The 17,429-nt window shown below is 49.6% G+C and overlaps 1 protein-coding gene across 2 annotated transcripts in view; it reads right to left on the bottom strand.

Annotated features, from left to right (window-relative positions):
- Positions 1-17,429, bottom strand: part of LOC146074010 (ankyrin repeat and sterile alpha motif domain-containing protein 1B-like) — a 160,788-nt gene that overhangs the window by 116,696 nt on the left and 26,663 nt on the right. The window lies entirely within an intron of this gene.

The raw sequence follows: 17,429 nt of genomic DNA, 5'->3' as shown, positions 1-17,429 counted from the left end.
GTGGTTAAGCCGGTGAAGTCATAAAGTGGTTGGTACTTTATCATCAGCCAACCAGCTCCACACTGTCATTTTTCTAACCAAACCTGTAACCTGACAGTTAGGAGCTGACTGGCAGGTGATAAAGTACCAGGCACTTTATCACTTCAGTTATAGGGTGAAATGTAATAGGATGAGAGATTCAGAAAGTGAGAGATTTGGTAAGAAATCTCCAGGTTTTTTTAAAGCGGCAATCATTTACACTGCAAAATCAAACTGGTTTTGCAGTGTAAATGATTGCCGCTTTAAAAAAAACCTGGAGATTTCTTACCAAATCTCTCACTTTCTGAATCTCTCATCCTATTACATTTCACCCATAGAGTCAATATATCAACAATTTTAATCTTTAATCACAATCTATATTTTCAGAGCACTCATTGGGGCAGATGTAGTAAGCCTTAACAAGAGATAAATGCAAGGGTGATAAAGAGAGATAAACGTCCAGCCAATCACATCCTGACTGCCATGTTACAGGCTGTGTTTGAAAAAAGTCAGTAAGGAGGTGATTGGCTGGACATTTATCTTTCTTTATCACACTTGCATTAATAAGGCTTAATACATCTGCCCCATTGTTAGCTGTGTTTTTTGTTGTTTATGTCTCAATTTTAACTCTGTTATTTCACCTAAACAAGGAAGTGTCTCCCCAACAGAGACATATAATAAAAGGTTGAAAGAACTCACTGCTTTTTAGCATTAATTCAATAAAATTTACGTTTGAATACATTTATTCATTCTTCTTCCTATGGTGTGCATCCTCCAACGCAACTACTTTTCTTTCATATGTATTTGTACTTTATCACTTCACCAAGGTTAATAAATCTGCCCCTGTGTGCTTAGGCACCATGGGATGCCGCAAAGGTCTAGCAGGGGTGCCTCGGATTGGTGGTCCAGGCCCAAATAAAACTGACAGGAAAAACCTGTGATAATGGCTGGCAATCATTAGACAATCGGAAGCTTAACTGTGTATCACCATATAACTGACTCTAATTACTAATTTCATAACTTTTTCAAAATGTATCAATGAAAAAAATATTTTATCCTACAGGCACCTTAAAAAATGCTATTATTCCAGAGTGCCATGATTCAAGAAAATTTGGGAAACACTGCTCTAAGCCATTGTTTAACTGGATGGAAAAATCACTTTTGACGTCAGGCAACTGAGCAGCCTTTGATAAACCTCTCCCAGTTGTGTCTATTACACAGAAAAGTCACTGTACAGTTAGTCAACAATTACAATTGAAGAAATGGGAAATTCCCCAGCTCAAATTATTCAAACCTTGATATTGGGATTCTAAAACCCACTTTCTACTTAATTTTAGGTAATGAAAATAACATAATGCAGTATACTGTAGGAATCTACAGGTAGATTTGTCCTATCAATTGTGGAACATCGAGTCTAATTACCTGCAGTAAATTGCCGCAGGTGAAAAAGGGTGAAAACCGCTAGTTGATGCCTGATAACTTAATGGGGTGTATTTAATGCAGCCGGCGAGGGGGCTAAACGGCCGCTCGCCCTATTCAACGTTCCTCCAAACAGCGAGGCTCGCTGCTAGTGCAGGCAGCCCACTGCATTTAGCCGCAAGCCTCGCTGTTTTAGCGGCCGCATACGCAATTTCCCCATTCACTCCAAAAACCTAGTGCGGGGGAAAGGAACGGCGGGGCGGACTCGCTCCATTTGCTGCGAACCTCGAATCGCCATCAGATTCCAGGCAAACATGGAATACGCCGAGGGGGTTGGACCTCTTCACAAGGCTTATTAAGCTGTTTGTCGCCAGAACAGTTGGTTTCTGTGTCTGGTAGAATTTTGTGAGCGGTGCACTCTGTAATGTAAAAAAATGGCAAAAGACTTGTTTGTGATATTGTGATGATTACTGGCCCCGTTTACAGAAAAAAAAGAGTCTGGCTGCTAACATTTCACCCTGGCTGCTAACATTGGAACGATCTGTTCACACAGGATGCAGAATGGGACATGGGGGGTGATTCGAATTTACATGCTGCGTGTATGCGCAGGTGAGCATCTGCACATGTGCAGACACTGTGTGTGAATTTCTAGTTTGCTGTCCTGTTTGCACCTAGCAGTATAAGAGGGGGGTCGACCTTTTCATACCCCCACTATCCACGTCGGCGTGGAGTTGATTTTATAAAGTGTGGCGAGCGCAGCGAGCCACCGAGCCCGAAGCGTGGCGAACGCATCGAGCCCCGCGCGGGGACGCGCATAACTTCACACTGTGCGCTCGCCACACTTTCTAAGTTCAACTCCACGCCGACGTGGATAGTGGGGGTATGAAAAGGTCGGTGGACGCGTACTAATAACCCATACACAATAAAAAATCGGGTCATGTGATGGGATGCGACGCAATTTTTCATTGTACAATGCCCTGCGATGGAAATCGTGGGCGCCGTGATGATACACATGTACCTAAAAATTGCATCGCAGGCAACCAAATCGCATTTCCCCATAGGATTCAATGTTAAATGGTCCTGTTCATACCCTAACTATCCAAGTGGGTATGGAGTTGATTTTATATAGCGTGGCGAGCGCAGCGAGCCACCGAGCCCGAAGCGTGGTGAGCGCAGCGAGCCCCGCGAGGGGACACGGAATACATTTTAAGAAATCCGCGTCCCCTCGCGGGGCTCGCTATGCTCGCCGTGCTTCGGGCTCGGTGGCTCGCTGCGCTACATAAAATCAACTCCATGCCCACTTGGATAGTGAGGGTATGAACAGGACCATTTAACATTGAATCCTATGGAAAATCACGTCGATCGCATCGCATAAGTTAAGGCATACAATCAAATAATCGGGCGCCCAGATACTACACAAGTACCCACTCGGCTGCTGTCATTGCGGAGGAGCCGGTATTTTAGTCTCAACTCCCTCCAAGGGTGACACCTGGGTGAGCATCGCATTCCCCCTAGTGATGTCACTTTGCAGAGACAGTCTGCTTACACAAGTGAAAGGATTATTGTAGAGTTGATGTGAAAGGCAAGAAAAAAATAGCTGATAACTGCATCCATATTGGCAGAAAAAGTTCTGGTCAATATCATGAATATTGCTAAACTAGGTGATTCATCGCGCCCTACGGGCGCTCTTCACACCGGCGTAAGGGGCTACGCCCCCTTAATTTGTACAGATTCTGCCAGTGGGTGAGGGTCCAGCGTGGCAGCACAGAAATACAGGAGTCAGTGTCTCCTCCGACTGGGTGGGAGTTAGGGTGCATGAGAGCAGGAGGCTGGGCGGTAAAGCATGATAGGGGAATGTGGGCAACACAGGGTGAGCGGGTCTCCACTGGCGGAAGTTACGGGGCAGGAGAACAGGAGGCAGGGCAGTGTCCTCCCACATTGATGGCAAAAGTATTCAACATCGGCCATAAACCATCGATTATTTGAAAATCATTGATGGTCGATGGGCATCCCTAGAACTGGAGGAGGGTGGGGGACAGTATGCAGCTCCCGGCAGTGGGTGAGCGTCTCCTCCCACTGGGAGGGAGTGAGCGTGCATGAGAGCAGGAGGCTGTATAATAGTGGTATGTGGGCAAGACATTGATAAAAGTTGTGGCGCTGGTGCAGAGGGCAGTGGGGAAACCTGCAGTGCGGCAGCCAGGGCCGGATTTCCCACCTAGGGGCGGTACCTGCTTGTGGTGGTACAGGATCCCCCATTGTCACGGGGGTACGTGAAATGCGGGAGCGGGGGCCACGGTGGTCCGCGGGGGGGTGGAATTGCCGGAAGGGGGTCTGGGGGGTCTGCAAATTGCGGGAGGGGGGGTGGTGTGTGGGGATCTGCGGTTAGCGGGAGGGGGGGGGGTCCGCAAATCGTGGGCGGGGGGCTTGAATTGTGGGAAGGGGGGTCCGCAAATTGCGGGAGGGGGGTTGTCGGGGTTAGTGAATTGCGGGAGGGGGGGTTGCGGAGGTCCGTGAATTGCAGGAGGGGCGCGTGGGGTGCCGTGAGTCAAGGGGGGGTGGTGCGGGGGTCCGTGAATCACGGGAGAGGTCATGAATCGCAGGGGGGAGGGTCGTGGGGGGGCTGCGAATCGCAGGAGGGGGGGTGTGGGGGGTTGCCGTGAATTGCATGAGGGGGGCGTGAATCAAGGGAGGGTGGGCGCAGGGGGGTGGTGCGGGGGTCTGTGAATCGCGGGAGGGGGCATGAATCGCGGGAGGGGGGGTCGTGGGGGGGTTCCGAATCGCAGGAAGGGGGGTATGGGGGGTGCCGTGAATTGCGTGTGGGGGCATGAATCGCGGGAGGGGGGGTCCCCGAATGTGTGAATTACGGGGCGGTCGCAAATCGCAAGAGGTGCCGAGGGGGCCCGCAAATCGCGGGAGGGTGGCGCTACGGGGGGTTTCGTGAATCGCGGGAGGGGGGGTCGTGGGGGGTTGCGAATCGCAGGAAGGGGGGTGTGGGAGGTGCCGTGAATTGCGTGAGGGGGGCATGAATCGCGGGAGGTGGGGTCCCCGAATGTGTGAATTAGGGGGCGGTCGCAAATCGCGAGAAGTGCCGAGGGGGCCCGCAAATCGCGGGAGGGGGGCGCTACGGGGGGTTCCGTGAATCGCGGGAGGGGGCGGCGCGAATTGCGGGAGGGGGGTCGCAAATCACAGTAGGGGGGGGTGCCGTGAATCGCGGGAGGGGGGGTCGTGGGGGGCCCTTTTAATGCAGGGAGGGGGGGTCGCAGGGGTCCCGCGAATCGCGGGAGGGGAGGATGTAGGGGTCCTGCGAATCGCGGGAGGGGGCTCGTGGGAGGGAGGGGTCGCTGGGGTCCCGCGATTTTCGGGAAGGTCGCGGGGGTCCCGCGTTTCGCGGGAGAGGGTGGTCGCGGAGGTCCAGCGAATCGCGGGAGGGGGTGGTCGGGTCTGGGACGGATATTAGACAGCACTTACATCGACAGCCATTACATCGACACCATTAGTTCGACAGCTCAATAGGTCGACATGGTTTTAGGTCGACATACCATTAGGTCGACATGTCATTATGTCGACAGCTCATTAGGTCGACAGCTCATTAGGTCGACAGCTCATTAGGTCGACATGTTTTTAGGTCGACACTGCCATTAGGTCGACAGAGTCTATGTCGACAGTCAAAAGGTCGACATGGGTTTTTCACTGTTTTTTTGGCCGAAATGTCGACACAGTCGACATGGACACAGTTTGAAGTGTACCGCAGCCGCTCGCTATGCTTCGGGCACGGGCCTTGCTGCGCTCGGCACACTATTTTATTCTCCCACCACGCCCTAGTGGATAGTAGGGCATGAAATACCGCCTGTCGGCACATGTCGGCTCAGTAAACAGTGAAAAAACCCATGTTGACCTTTTGACTGTCGACATAGACACTGTCGACCTAATGGCAGTGTCGACCTAAAAACATGTCGACCTAATGAGCTGTCGACCTAATGAGCTGTCGACCTAATGAGCTGTCGACCTAATGAGCTGTCGACATAATGACATGTCGACCTAATGGTATGTCGACCTAAAACCATGTCGACCTATTGAGCTGTCGAACTAATGGTGTCGATGTAATGGCTGTCGATGTAAGTGCTGTCTAACAATAGTCCGGATACCGGGGTGGTCGCGGGGGTCCCGCGAATCGCGGGAGGGGGGTCGCGGGGGTCCCGTGAATCGCGGGAGGGGGGGTTCGCGGGGGTCCCGCGAATCACTGGAGGGGGGGTCGCGGGGGTCCCGAGACTCGCGGGAGGGTGGAAAGCGGGGGTCCCGCGAATTGCAGGAGGGGGGGTGCGGGGTCCCGCGAATGGCGGGAGGGGGGGGTCACGGGGGTTCCGCAAATCGCGGGAGGGGGGTCGCGGTGGTCCCGCGATTCGCGGGAGGGGGCGGCGGGGGTCCCGCGATTCGCGGGAGGGGAGGTCGCGGGGGTCCTGGCAGAGGGTAGGGATGTGCAGGAGTAATGGTGGATGGTGGCTGTGGAGTAATGATGGATGGTGGGCGTGTACTGTAGCCCTGGCTGGGCGGGGGGAGGTGATGTCAAGGGGGTGGAACGTCAGACACATGAAAGTGAAACTGTTCTACACAGGAACGTTCTCCACAGGGGTTGAGTGACAGATCTGGCTAAATATATAAGAGATAGGGCCCTTGGTTTTTAGACTGAGCAGTTAAAGGTGGAGAAAGAAAGAGATGGGAGGGAGATGTGCAGGGATGTAAGGAGACATGTGCTTGGTGATGTACATGTGCGTCTCTGCAGGAGTAATGCTGAGTAATGCAGGAGACAAAACCTTAAACCCTTTCAATATATTAAAAGCATAGCTCACAATAGGTATGGGAGAAACATGGCCAGAATCAGCCATAACAGAATGGAAATTATAAATTTCACCTCAGATTCCGTGACAGCAGCTGCTGCACACATACGTCTCAGACAACAGACACTTCCCTTTGTCGTAGCTGCCGACAGATAACGCTGTGCACCCAGCCTGCCAATCTCTTCTCGCTCTCGCTCACCTTTGAGAATCCTGCACCAGTTTTTTGGCACACCTACGCTACCCATTTTAATTTTACATCCAATTTGTGTAACTGCTCGTTCCCAGTGTGTGGCACAAGTTAATAGATGGCACACAAACATATGCGATGTTTGGCCCGTGTCCCAGGGAGGGACTGGCTGCATCTGTCACTAGACGGAGAAATAAGCTGCGGTTTATGTCCTTGAACATGGCTTCTGCTGCCTGGATGCACTGAGCGCGATGAGCTAGATCAGGCCAGACGTAAGGTGGCTATCACCTAAAGTGAGCATCGCTGGCAAACAGCCACAAGACATTAGGAACGTCTTACACTTCCCTGCACTTGAGAAGTGCTATGAGCTCACAGAGCAGAAGACACTTCCACGGCTGGACATTCAAGTATCGGGCTTCAACTGGCCATTAAGCTACCCAGAGTAACCCCAAATGGGCCACAAGTTGAAGTAGGCCCACTGGATGTTGAAAACATGGAACATGACATAACAGGGGCAGATTTATTAAGCTCAGTGAAGTGATAAAGTAGCTGGTACTTTATCACCGGCAATCAGTTCCTAATTGTCAAGTTACAGGCTGGGTTTGAAGAATTACAGTTAGGCACTGTATAAGTGTACCGCTTCGTTCGTCATGCTTCCAGCACACTATTATATTCTCCCTCTATATCCACGTGGATTGTTAAGTATGAAAAAACCACCTTTTTAAAAACAAACATGAAAAACTCATGTCGACCTTTTCCATTTTGACCTATTGGTTGTGTTGACCTTTTTTGTCCAAGTCGACCTAATTTTTTTCATGTGTCGAACTTTTGACTGTCAAACCAATAGTATTGACTTTCGACCTAATTACTGTCGACCTATCAACAGCATCACTGATGCAGTACGCTAACAGGGAGCAGATGTGGTTTAAAATTAATAATGGCACCCCCTTCCCCCCCCCAAAAAAAAAACTTTTTACACCTGCTGACCTTTTTAGATGCCTACCTTTTACATGTCAACAGATTGACTTTGTTGAGCTTTTGAACCTGACTTGCATGTCGACCATATAGGGTCAACCTATTGATTGCCTGTCAACCTAATTATGGACGTCCCAATGAGCCTCACTTGCTATGTCTGACAATACGGGCTTCTCACTGACATTTGTATATGGCTCAGACTAACAGCATCACATTTTCTATTGTGTTTATTTGTATCTCTTTTATTGAACTTTGTTACTTTGTTGTGTGAGTTGGATTTCTTCCGCTACAGAATTGGTAAAAGGCGCTACTGTATTTAGTGTCTAACATTTGTGGGCTACATGCAAAACTGCCACTATTTACCCTACACAGAAGCAATTTAAATACATTTGCTCCCCCTGCATTGCAACATGGGTATGTATTCAGTGTTGTTATTTTACGTCTGAAAAAAAGTCTAGTCGATTTAGACTATTCAAGGTCATTTTTTCGACAGAGTCTAAAGCAGTGGTCGCCAACCCGTCGCTCGCGAGCTACCGGTAGCTCGCGGCAGCGATTCGGGTGGCTCGACCACTGCTGCCCACCTGCCCATCTCACCCTCCCTCCCTCAATCCCCGGCACTAGTTCAGACTAGAGGGGAGGAGAGAGCATCGTGCGTCTCTCCATTCCCCTCAGTGTATATCCCTGTGACTGGGTCTGAGCGGTCAGCCAATCAGAGCTCGCTGGCCGGCAGCCAATCAGGAGCCGGCCCGCGAGCTTTGCTTTGCTGACCGCTCAGACCCAGTCACAGGGAAGGGAAGTGACAAGAGATAGATGTGCCTCAAAAGAAGGGGAGACGCAGCGGCTAGACGACGGCTGTGCCACAGCATCATTGTGGACAGGGAGCCGGGTGACGAGCTGGCGTCTGTGAAGAGACGCATATCTACAGGCCGGGTGCTCCGGTGGTGACTGACAGGAGGACGGCGGCAGATCAAAGGAGGAGGCCGCAGCGGGAGAGAGTGACGGTCGGAGCCTGCATATGGGGCAGCTTACCCATTCACCGACTCCAATCACTTAAAGGTGCCTCACCTGAAACCCCAGCAGGGCTCATAGAGACACTGTGTATGGCGATATTGTGGGCATATCTGACACTATTGTGGGCATATCTGGCACTGTGGGGGCATTGCTGGAACTGTGGGGCATACATGTTCCTGACACTGTGGGGGCATTGTGGACACTGTGGGGGCATACCTGTTTCTGGCACTGTGGGGGCATACCCGGCACTGTGGGGCATACGTGTTCCTGACACTGTGGGGGCATTGTGGACACTGTGGGGGCATACCTGTTTCTGGCACTGTGGGGGCATACCCGGCACTGTGGGGCATACCTGTTCCTGACACTATGGGGGCATTGTGGACACTGTGGGGGCATACCTGTTTCTGGCACTGTGGGGGCATACCCGGCACTGTGGGGCATACCTGTTCCTGACACTGTGGGGGCATTGTGGACACTGTGGGGGCATACCTGTTTCTGGCACTGTGGGGGCATACCCAGCACTGTGGGGCATACCTGTTCCTGACACTGTGGGGGCATTGTGGACACTGTGGGGGCATACCTGTTTCTGGCACTGTGGGGGCATACCCGGCACTGTGGGGCATACCTGTTCCTGACACTGTGGGGGCATTGTGGACACTGTGGGGGCATACCCGGCACTGTGGGGCATACCTGTTCCTGACACTGTGGGGGCATTGTGGACACTGTGGGGGCATACCTGTTTCTGGCACTGTGGGGGCATACCCGGCACTGTGGGGCATACCTGTTCCTGACACTGTGGGGGCATTGTGGACACTGTGGGGGCATACCCGGCACTGTGGGGCATACCTGTTCCTGACACTGTGGGGGCATTGTGGACACTGTGGGGGCATACCTGTTTCTGGCACTGTGGCGACATACCCGGCACTGTGGGGCATACCTGTTCCTGACACTGTGGGGGCATACCTGTTTCTGGCACTGTGGGGGCATACCCGGCACTGTGGGGCATACCTGTTCCTGACACTGTGGGGGCATTGTGGACACTGTGGGGGCATACCTGTTTCTGGCACTGTGGGGGCATACCCGGCACTGTGGGGCATACCTGTTCCTGACACTGTGGGGGCATTGTGGACACTGTGGGGGCATACCTGTTTCTGGCACTGTGGGGGCATACCCGGCACTGTGGGGCATACGTGTTCCTGACACTGTGGGGGCATTGTGGACACTGTGGGGGCATACCGGTTTCTGGCACTGTGGGGGCATACCCAGCACCATGAGGTCATACCTGGCACCATGGGGGTATTCCTGTTTCTGGCTCTGTGGGGGCATACCTAGCACTGTGGGAGCATATATGTATTTGTCACTATTGGGGACATATGTGTATCTGGCACTATTGGGGGCATGTGTGTATCACACCCCCATTTTCATTGGACGCATGATGTGGCGTGGTTACACCCATCTTTTGGTGAGCGTGTACGCCGCACACACAGTACGGTATGTGGTGTAATGTGTCAGGGGCATTACAGTGTGTGGCATAATGTGCAAAGGGCATTATTTGGTTATTAGGCAGATTTTTTATTTTTTTTACAATTTAGTAGCTCTTTGTGTGGTTTATTTTGCCGCGAGTAGCTCACACCCCAAAAAAGGTTGGAGACCACTGGTCTAAAGCATTCCCCCTGTCAACTCCTTTCTCTTGTGTAAATGAGTCCTTTAGACTTTTTTGTTGCAAAATGTCTAATTGCAGTAATGTTAATCTGATTTATCCTATTCAGTGTCAGAATGTCTAAATGGATTATACAGTTTTCAGTCAGGCTTTAGACAATGTGAACTAGACAATTTCTTCTGTTGGGACTAGTCTACATAACATAAAATATTATTTTATTTTTTTAAACGAATCAAGGTAATTTATTGTCATTTCGTTTGTAATTATATTTTTTATGTTTATTGTTGCCCATATGAATATATTTCGATTTATTTCATTCTGTTTTTTTACTCTCTGTCCCCATCGCACCAGCCTCTCTCTGTCCCCATCACACCAGCACCCAGGGGCGGATTGGGCCGCCGGGAAACCGGGCGATTTCCCGGTAGCCTGGACCACATTTGGCTGCTATACCCCCATGGATGGGCCGCTGCTCCCCCCCCCCCCCCCCCCCCTGGGCTGCTGCCTGGCTGTGCTGCCCACAGAAAATATGGCTGCGGCCGGCCGCGTCTTTCACCAGTCATGGCTGACAGCTTCAGCAGCGGCACCACCTCCCCCCCCCCCTCGGTCACTAGTCCCCGCTGGTCACTAGCACCCCCCCCCCTCTCTCTGTCCACCCCCCAGCCTCTCTCTGTCCCCATCACACCAGCACCCCTCTGTCCCCATCACACCTGTCCCTCTCCGTCCCCATCGCACCTGCCCCTCTCTGTCCCCATTGCACCTGCCCCCTTCTGTCAGCGCTGCTATCTCCAGCAGTGCTGGAGCGGGGACTTGCTCATTAATATTCACTGCAAGCCGGGTCCCCGTTCTGACCACTGATGTCAGAGTGCCGGGCGGTGGGCACGGTGCTGTCAGGTGAAATGCCTGTTTGAATTTCCGACAGAATGCTTTCCGTTAGAAAAGCATTTTGAATAGGTGGAATATCAAACTGGTGGAATATATTCCGCCAGACGAGCTGATGAAAATCAGGAAACTGGCGCAATATATTCCGTCTCCGCTTGACAGTGAATATACCCCATGGTTTGTTCCAGACATAAAGATACTTACTGGATTCCCTCACTTCCCCAAAGAAGTATGTGGGTCAGTGGCTTTATGACCCAATTTGAGGTGAATTGCATTGTCGTCGCCCCAGCAAGGGAACACCATTTATCGTGCTATGCTCCCTGCACTTCCCCCACCAACACCACCTGGTCTGCTGGTGTAAACTCTTGGTATATATGAAATACAGTGACAGCTAAGTCTCCACTTCCAGCATGTACAACTGGCATGCCATCTCTGTTGAAATTAAATTACACAAACTTATGGATCTCTTTCATTTCCACTCTTGGCGATGTAGAGGAAAGCTGTACATGTGTTGTGTCTTATACAGGGGCATTGCCAGATCTTTGTGGGCCCCAAAGCAACAATATGTAGAAGCCCCTGTCTCAATGTTTCTAGGTTCTCAAAGTCGGTCCTCAGGACCCCACACAGTGCATGTTTTGCAGGTCACAGAATTAAGTGAAATAATCCGCTCCACCTGTGGATCTTTTAAAATGTGTGTGTAATGAGTGCACCTGTCAGGTGACCTGGTAAACGGGAACTGCGTGGGGTCCTGAGGACCGAGTAGCTAGCTCGGCCGTCAGGACCCGAGCAGTGTGGGTGGGGGGCGTGGAGCGGTGGTAGGGGGCACAGCCCATGGGAACGCTCGGAACTTCATAAGCGTTCCCATCAAAATGCTGGGAGTTCCCAGGGAATTCCGGTGATGACGCGGGTGGGGGGGGGGGGGAATGCTGACGTCAGTGAATGTCAGCTGCCGCCTGCTTCTCGCACAGGGTGCTCTCAGATCAAAGATACCATAGAGGTGTCTCTGATCTGCGTGCGCTGGAGAAATCATCATGCAAATCATCCACTCTGAGCCATGCAAGGGGATCGCGGGTGGTGGGTGGCGTTTGGTCCACACACAATGCTGCGAAATTCGCAATGCTGCGTGTGGACCAGAATAAGGTCCCCAATGTTAACATGCCGCATATAATTTTAATCTAATTTTAATATAAATTTAATGTTTGCAAATTTGACAATTTTTAATGGAGAAAATCGAAAAACTGCCCCTATGGTAGCTACGGGATGCAGTCAATATGCCGCCGGTCAGAATCTTGGCGTTCGACATACCGATGCCGGAATCCCGACCGCCGCAATGCCGGCACTTTGTCCCTCTATGGGTGTCCATCTATAGAGGGAGAATAAAATAGTGTGCCGAGGCACCGGGCCCGATGCGTGGCGAGCGCAGCAAGCCCACAAGGGGGGGGGGTGATCCACGGCCCCCCTTGTCGGCATTGCGGTGGTCGGGATTCCGGCGTCTGTATTTTGACCGCCAGCATTTCATACCGGACCCGTAGCTACGTCCTTGGTCTTATCATTTTTACTACAACAGATGTATGCCACAGACAATAATGGAATTGATTTGCAGTACGTAATGTAGTAGCATAGCCCACATGTCCTTATATTCTCTTTTACACCTTGTCTGTGGTCTTGCGATATTCTGTTTCTGGAAACGTCTGTGTGTGTTCATTCTATCTTTTTTCCTCTCAGTCTCTGGCAAGATTCTCTTTTTCACAGATTTGGAATAGATCTAAAATATCAGCAGACAAATGTATCACTTCCAAAGACTGATTCTATAACAGTCTATCCGAGCAAGCTATTGGTACAGCAGGTAAGAGCGCTGTCACACACAGCTTGTGACTCATCACTGCAGGCCGGAACTTCTTTCTTTCCTACCCTCCCACACACTGCTCCTCTCTCCAAACTCTCAGGGCTCGTTCACACAAATGCGCTGGGAGATAAGTAAAAACGCATTAATGCGAAGGCATTTTAGCCATGCATTTTAATGGGGTGCCTTCTTACTCATATAACCTACTACAGTGAAACGAGCCCAAAATACACATTCGTTGTATTTTAAAAACATATTCAAATTGGATTTTCTTTATTTTGTAGCCATTTTTCTACCATATACTTGTAAATGAGAGCCCAACACCCACTGCCATTTTTTATAAACCCTACATGCCATTCACATAAAGGAATATTAACACAGTTCAATAATGACCTACGGGATACATTTACTAGGATAGGAGTTCTATTGACGATGGAAGGTTGCTCATAGCAACCAATCAGAATCTACTTATTTATTTGGCACCTTCTAATCTAGAAGATAAGAGATAGAGGCCCTTATTCAGATCTGATCGCAGTACACATGTGTTCTCAAAATGGGCAAAACCATGTGCACCGCAGGTGGGTCAGATGTAAGATGTGCAGAGAGAGTTAAATTTGGGTGGGGTGTGTTGAAACTGAAATCTAAATTGCAGTGTAAAAATAATGCAGCCAGTATTTTCCCTGCACAGTAACAAAATAACTCACACAAATTTAACTCTCTGTATACGTGTAACATCTGCCCCACCTGCAGTGCACATGTTTTTGCCCATTTTAAGAACAAATTTGTACTGCGAACAGATCTGAATAAGGACCAGAATCGGATTGGTTTCTATGGGCAACATCCCATCTTCAATAGAACTCCCATCTTAGTAAATTTACCCCTTAGTAGGTATCACAGGCCCAGTGGTGCAACTTCTGTTGGTCTGCCAGTTACGGAGGTTCCTATTCTGTTATTGCAACCATGCAGCCTGTAAGGTCTGGTATATGCATAATAAAACCCTGCTTGGTAGGGAATAGACAAATTTACAATGGTGCTCGTGATTGGCTGTTACACAGACTCATTTCTTTTTGGAAAATTCTATAGCTGTGAGCAAGGAAAGAACATGAATATTATAGTCAAGGTTCTCTTCTACTGGATTTTTAAATCAGGGTTGTTTTATTTAGTTTCCTACAGGAAAGAGGGAATTGGGAAGACAGGGCGAGCAAGTAAGATCGGAGTCACACCTGAAGTATAACCGCCTTTATAGTGTGTTGACAAGTAATTCTCTGTACAAAGCATCTAGAGCAGAGAACAAAAACAAGCAGAATTTTCTATTAAAAACACAGTTAAATATGTATTTTTATATTATTCTTTTTTATTATTTTTCTCAACTTACAGCTTTGTCTACAGATCAAAATTATGTCTAATGTCTTTTCTCATCCGTTTCTGTTTAATCGTCCCATATAATATGAGGTGGCACCAAGGGGTCTATGTACTAAACCCTAGAGAGCGATAAAGTTGAAGGAGATAAAGCACCAGCAAATCAGCTCCCAATTGTCATTTTTTAAACACATGGGCAGATGTATTAAGCCTGGAGAAGTGATAAAGTGGAAAGTGATGATGCAGCAGCCAATCAGCCCCTAACTGTTAATTTACAGGCTGCATTTGAAAAAATGTCAGTTAGGAGCTGATTGGCTTATGCATTATTACCTTACATGTTATCACTTCTCCCGGGCCTAATACATCTGCCTCACCACCTGTAAGATGGCAGTTGGGAGCCGATTGGCTGGTACTTTAGCTCCCTTCACTTTATCTCTGCAAGGGTCAGCAAATAGACACCAAAGTTTTCGAAGGTGGATCTAGTAAAGTTTTAACTGTCACTTAGGGGCCAACACAAATTTGAATTCAGGTTGGATGTCTGTAGATGCTCTAGGATTGTGTGCTCAAAACGAAGGGGGTTATTCTGATTCACTCGGAAAGGCACAATCACTCTCTAATGGACAAAGCCATGTGCACTGCAGGTGGGGCTGATGTAACATGTGCAGAGAGAGTTAGATTTGGGTAGGGGGTGTACTTCAAACTGATATCTATATTGCAGTGTAAAAAGAAAGCAGCCAGTATTTACCCTGCACAGAAACAATAAAACACCCACATCTACAGATGGAGCATGTTTCATCTTTAACCGGCACTCGCCAGACCCCTTGTGCTGGCGAGAGAGACTTAGACGCACGCGTGTCCCAGTCTCTTAACGGTGGCGATGCGTGTCCCTGCCCGTCTCCACTTCAGGGAGACGGGCAGGGTTAGGGGTGACGGCGGGGCGGCGAGGGGCACCGGGGGAGGAGGCAGGGGAGGCGGCGGGGACCTGGGACAAGGTCCGTTGCCAAGGGGCACGCGAGCGTCTCATGCACACGCCCCTGGTGGGAGCCGGCCGCTGACGGGGCTGGCGATAGAAACGCCACCCCTGCAAAGTTAAGGCGGGCTCCATCTGTAACTCTCTCTGCACATGTTGCATCTGCCCCACCTGCAGTGCATATGTTTTTGTCCATTAGAGAGTGATTGTGCCTTTCCAAGTGAATCAGAATAACCCCCTAAATGCGACTGGCATTATCTGTATGATACCTGATATAGTGGTGTAACAAGGGGTGTGAGAACAGTGCCACTGCAGAGATTGCAGGACTCTCTGGGTGGCAACCATAGCTGCTAACCTGAAACTGGCTAGTAGAATGCCTAGAATGGAATCCTGCAGCCAAGATCACCTTTGCAATGCCAGCCAAAGCCATTAGACACCCCAAACAGGCACCAGGCAGTCTGTGCAGCCCCCTCGGTGCCCTGAAGACAACCAGTTCAGCTGCTTTCAGAGTCAGTATAAATAGGAATATAGAACATTCTGTCTTGTAGCCCACATGATAAACCTTCATTTATATTATGCAGATCCCTTATGAGCTGGGTAGAATCAATAATATTAAAAAAAAAAAAGTCTGTTTTATTGCCATCTATCCTAAGGTTCCATGCATTAATCATGTCAGCATTAACACATATTTTGTAAAACAATTAAACTACTGTATACTGCATAGAGGTGAAAAAAAAAATACAAGGTGAATTCTCTCTTAAAATGTTTCCTTTTAAGAAAATAATAAACTTTCTTCACCCTAATCACCATAAAATCTATTTAGAGCATCAATGCTGCGCAATTTCATTTAATTAAACTCAATTACTCCCTTACTTTAAATGCAACTGAAATGAAAGCACTTCTGCATTATTACAAGAAAAATAGCCCATTAATTGTATATACGATCACTGAAAGAAAAACTAAGTGCCTGTATGTGGTATTTTCCAAATGTATGTATTTATAGCACATATATTTCATAATGTACTGTATGTGTGACAACAGTATAAATAAAACAACAGATAAGCTTTCAGAAGCCTTTGTTCTTGGTAATGTTATCATAAAACACCAGATGGCACCAACAGTCCGCCATTTTGCCATCATATCAGGGCCGTAACTAGGGGGGGGCTAGGGGGTCACGCGCACCGGGCGCTGGAGGGTGGGTGCGCTAGTGTGAGGTCCCGGGGATGGGCAGCAGGGGTCCGGGGACTGGTGGGTTAACTCCGGCTCCTACTAGCGCTGCCGGGCGGTGGGCGGGAAGCAGGTTTTGAAAAGACTTGCCGGACGCTGATTGGCTGAATTCAAGTCTTTTCAAAGTCATCGGCGCTTCCTGCTGCCAGGCAGATAGCGCTAGGAGATGGAGTGAGTGAAGGCTGCTGCTACACCAGTCCCTGGACCCCTGGACACTGCCTACCCCTGCTGGCTGCACACAGGTATGTTGGCAGCGGGGGTCCAGGGACTGGTGTAGCGGCAGCTTTCACATACACAGCCGCTCGCTATTTGCCTGGCGGCGGGAAGCGCTGATGATTTTGAAAAGACTTGCCGGACGCTGATTGGTTGAATTCAGCCAATCAGCGTCCGGCAAGTCTTTTCAAAATCTGCTTCCCGCCCACCGCCCGGCAGCGCTAGGAGCCGGAGTTAACCTTCTCCAGTCCCCGGACCCCCGCTGCCTGTCCCCAAGGCAGCAATTTGGTGTTTTGTTTTTTTTTGGGGGGGGGGAGCGACCAAGTGACTGCCGACCCGGGCGCCGAAACACCTAGTTTCGGCCCTGATCATATTAGTACATACCTGCGGCCATCCTTAACAGAACCTACTGTACAGCATACTCTGCTGCTTATGAGCAGCAATGCTTCAAATTTTCTGCTCCTACAATTCTTTTTGATAATTTTTGGTCTACTGTTGCTTTTGAAACCTTGTGTGACTTTGCGTGTCCAAGCACTGGCATTTCTACCCATTAGGTAAGGGGTGGGCAACAAATGGCCCTCCAGTTGCTGATGGACTACACATTCCAGCATGCCTTGCATCAGTTTCAGCATGGCCAAATAGCAAAACTAAGGCAAGGTATTCTGAAATGTTTAGTTCATAAACAGCTGGAGGGCCGCTAATTCCCCCCCCTGCATTAGGGTATGTATAATAAATCTGCAGAAAATAGATAGTCAATAGGTCGATAATATATCGGCAACGTGCATAAGGTCAACTGGGTCAAAAGGTTGGCTTATCTAAGGTCAACACATTTC

Source organism: Crinia signifera, chromosome 4, assembly GCF_055691185.1.
Source record: "Crinia signifera chromosome 4, ASM5569118v1, whole genome shotgun sequence".
Classification (NCBI taxonomy): Eukaryota; Metazoa; Chordata; class Amphibia; order Anura; family Myobatrachidae; genus Crinia; species Crinia signifera.
Note: the sequence above shows the minus strand (reverse complement) of the source record. Positions and strands in the feature narration are given on the sequence as shown.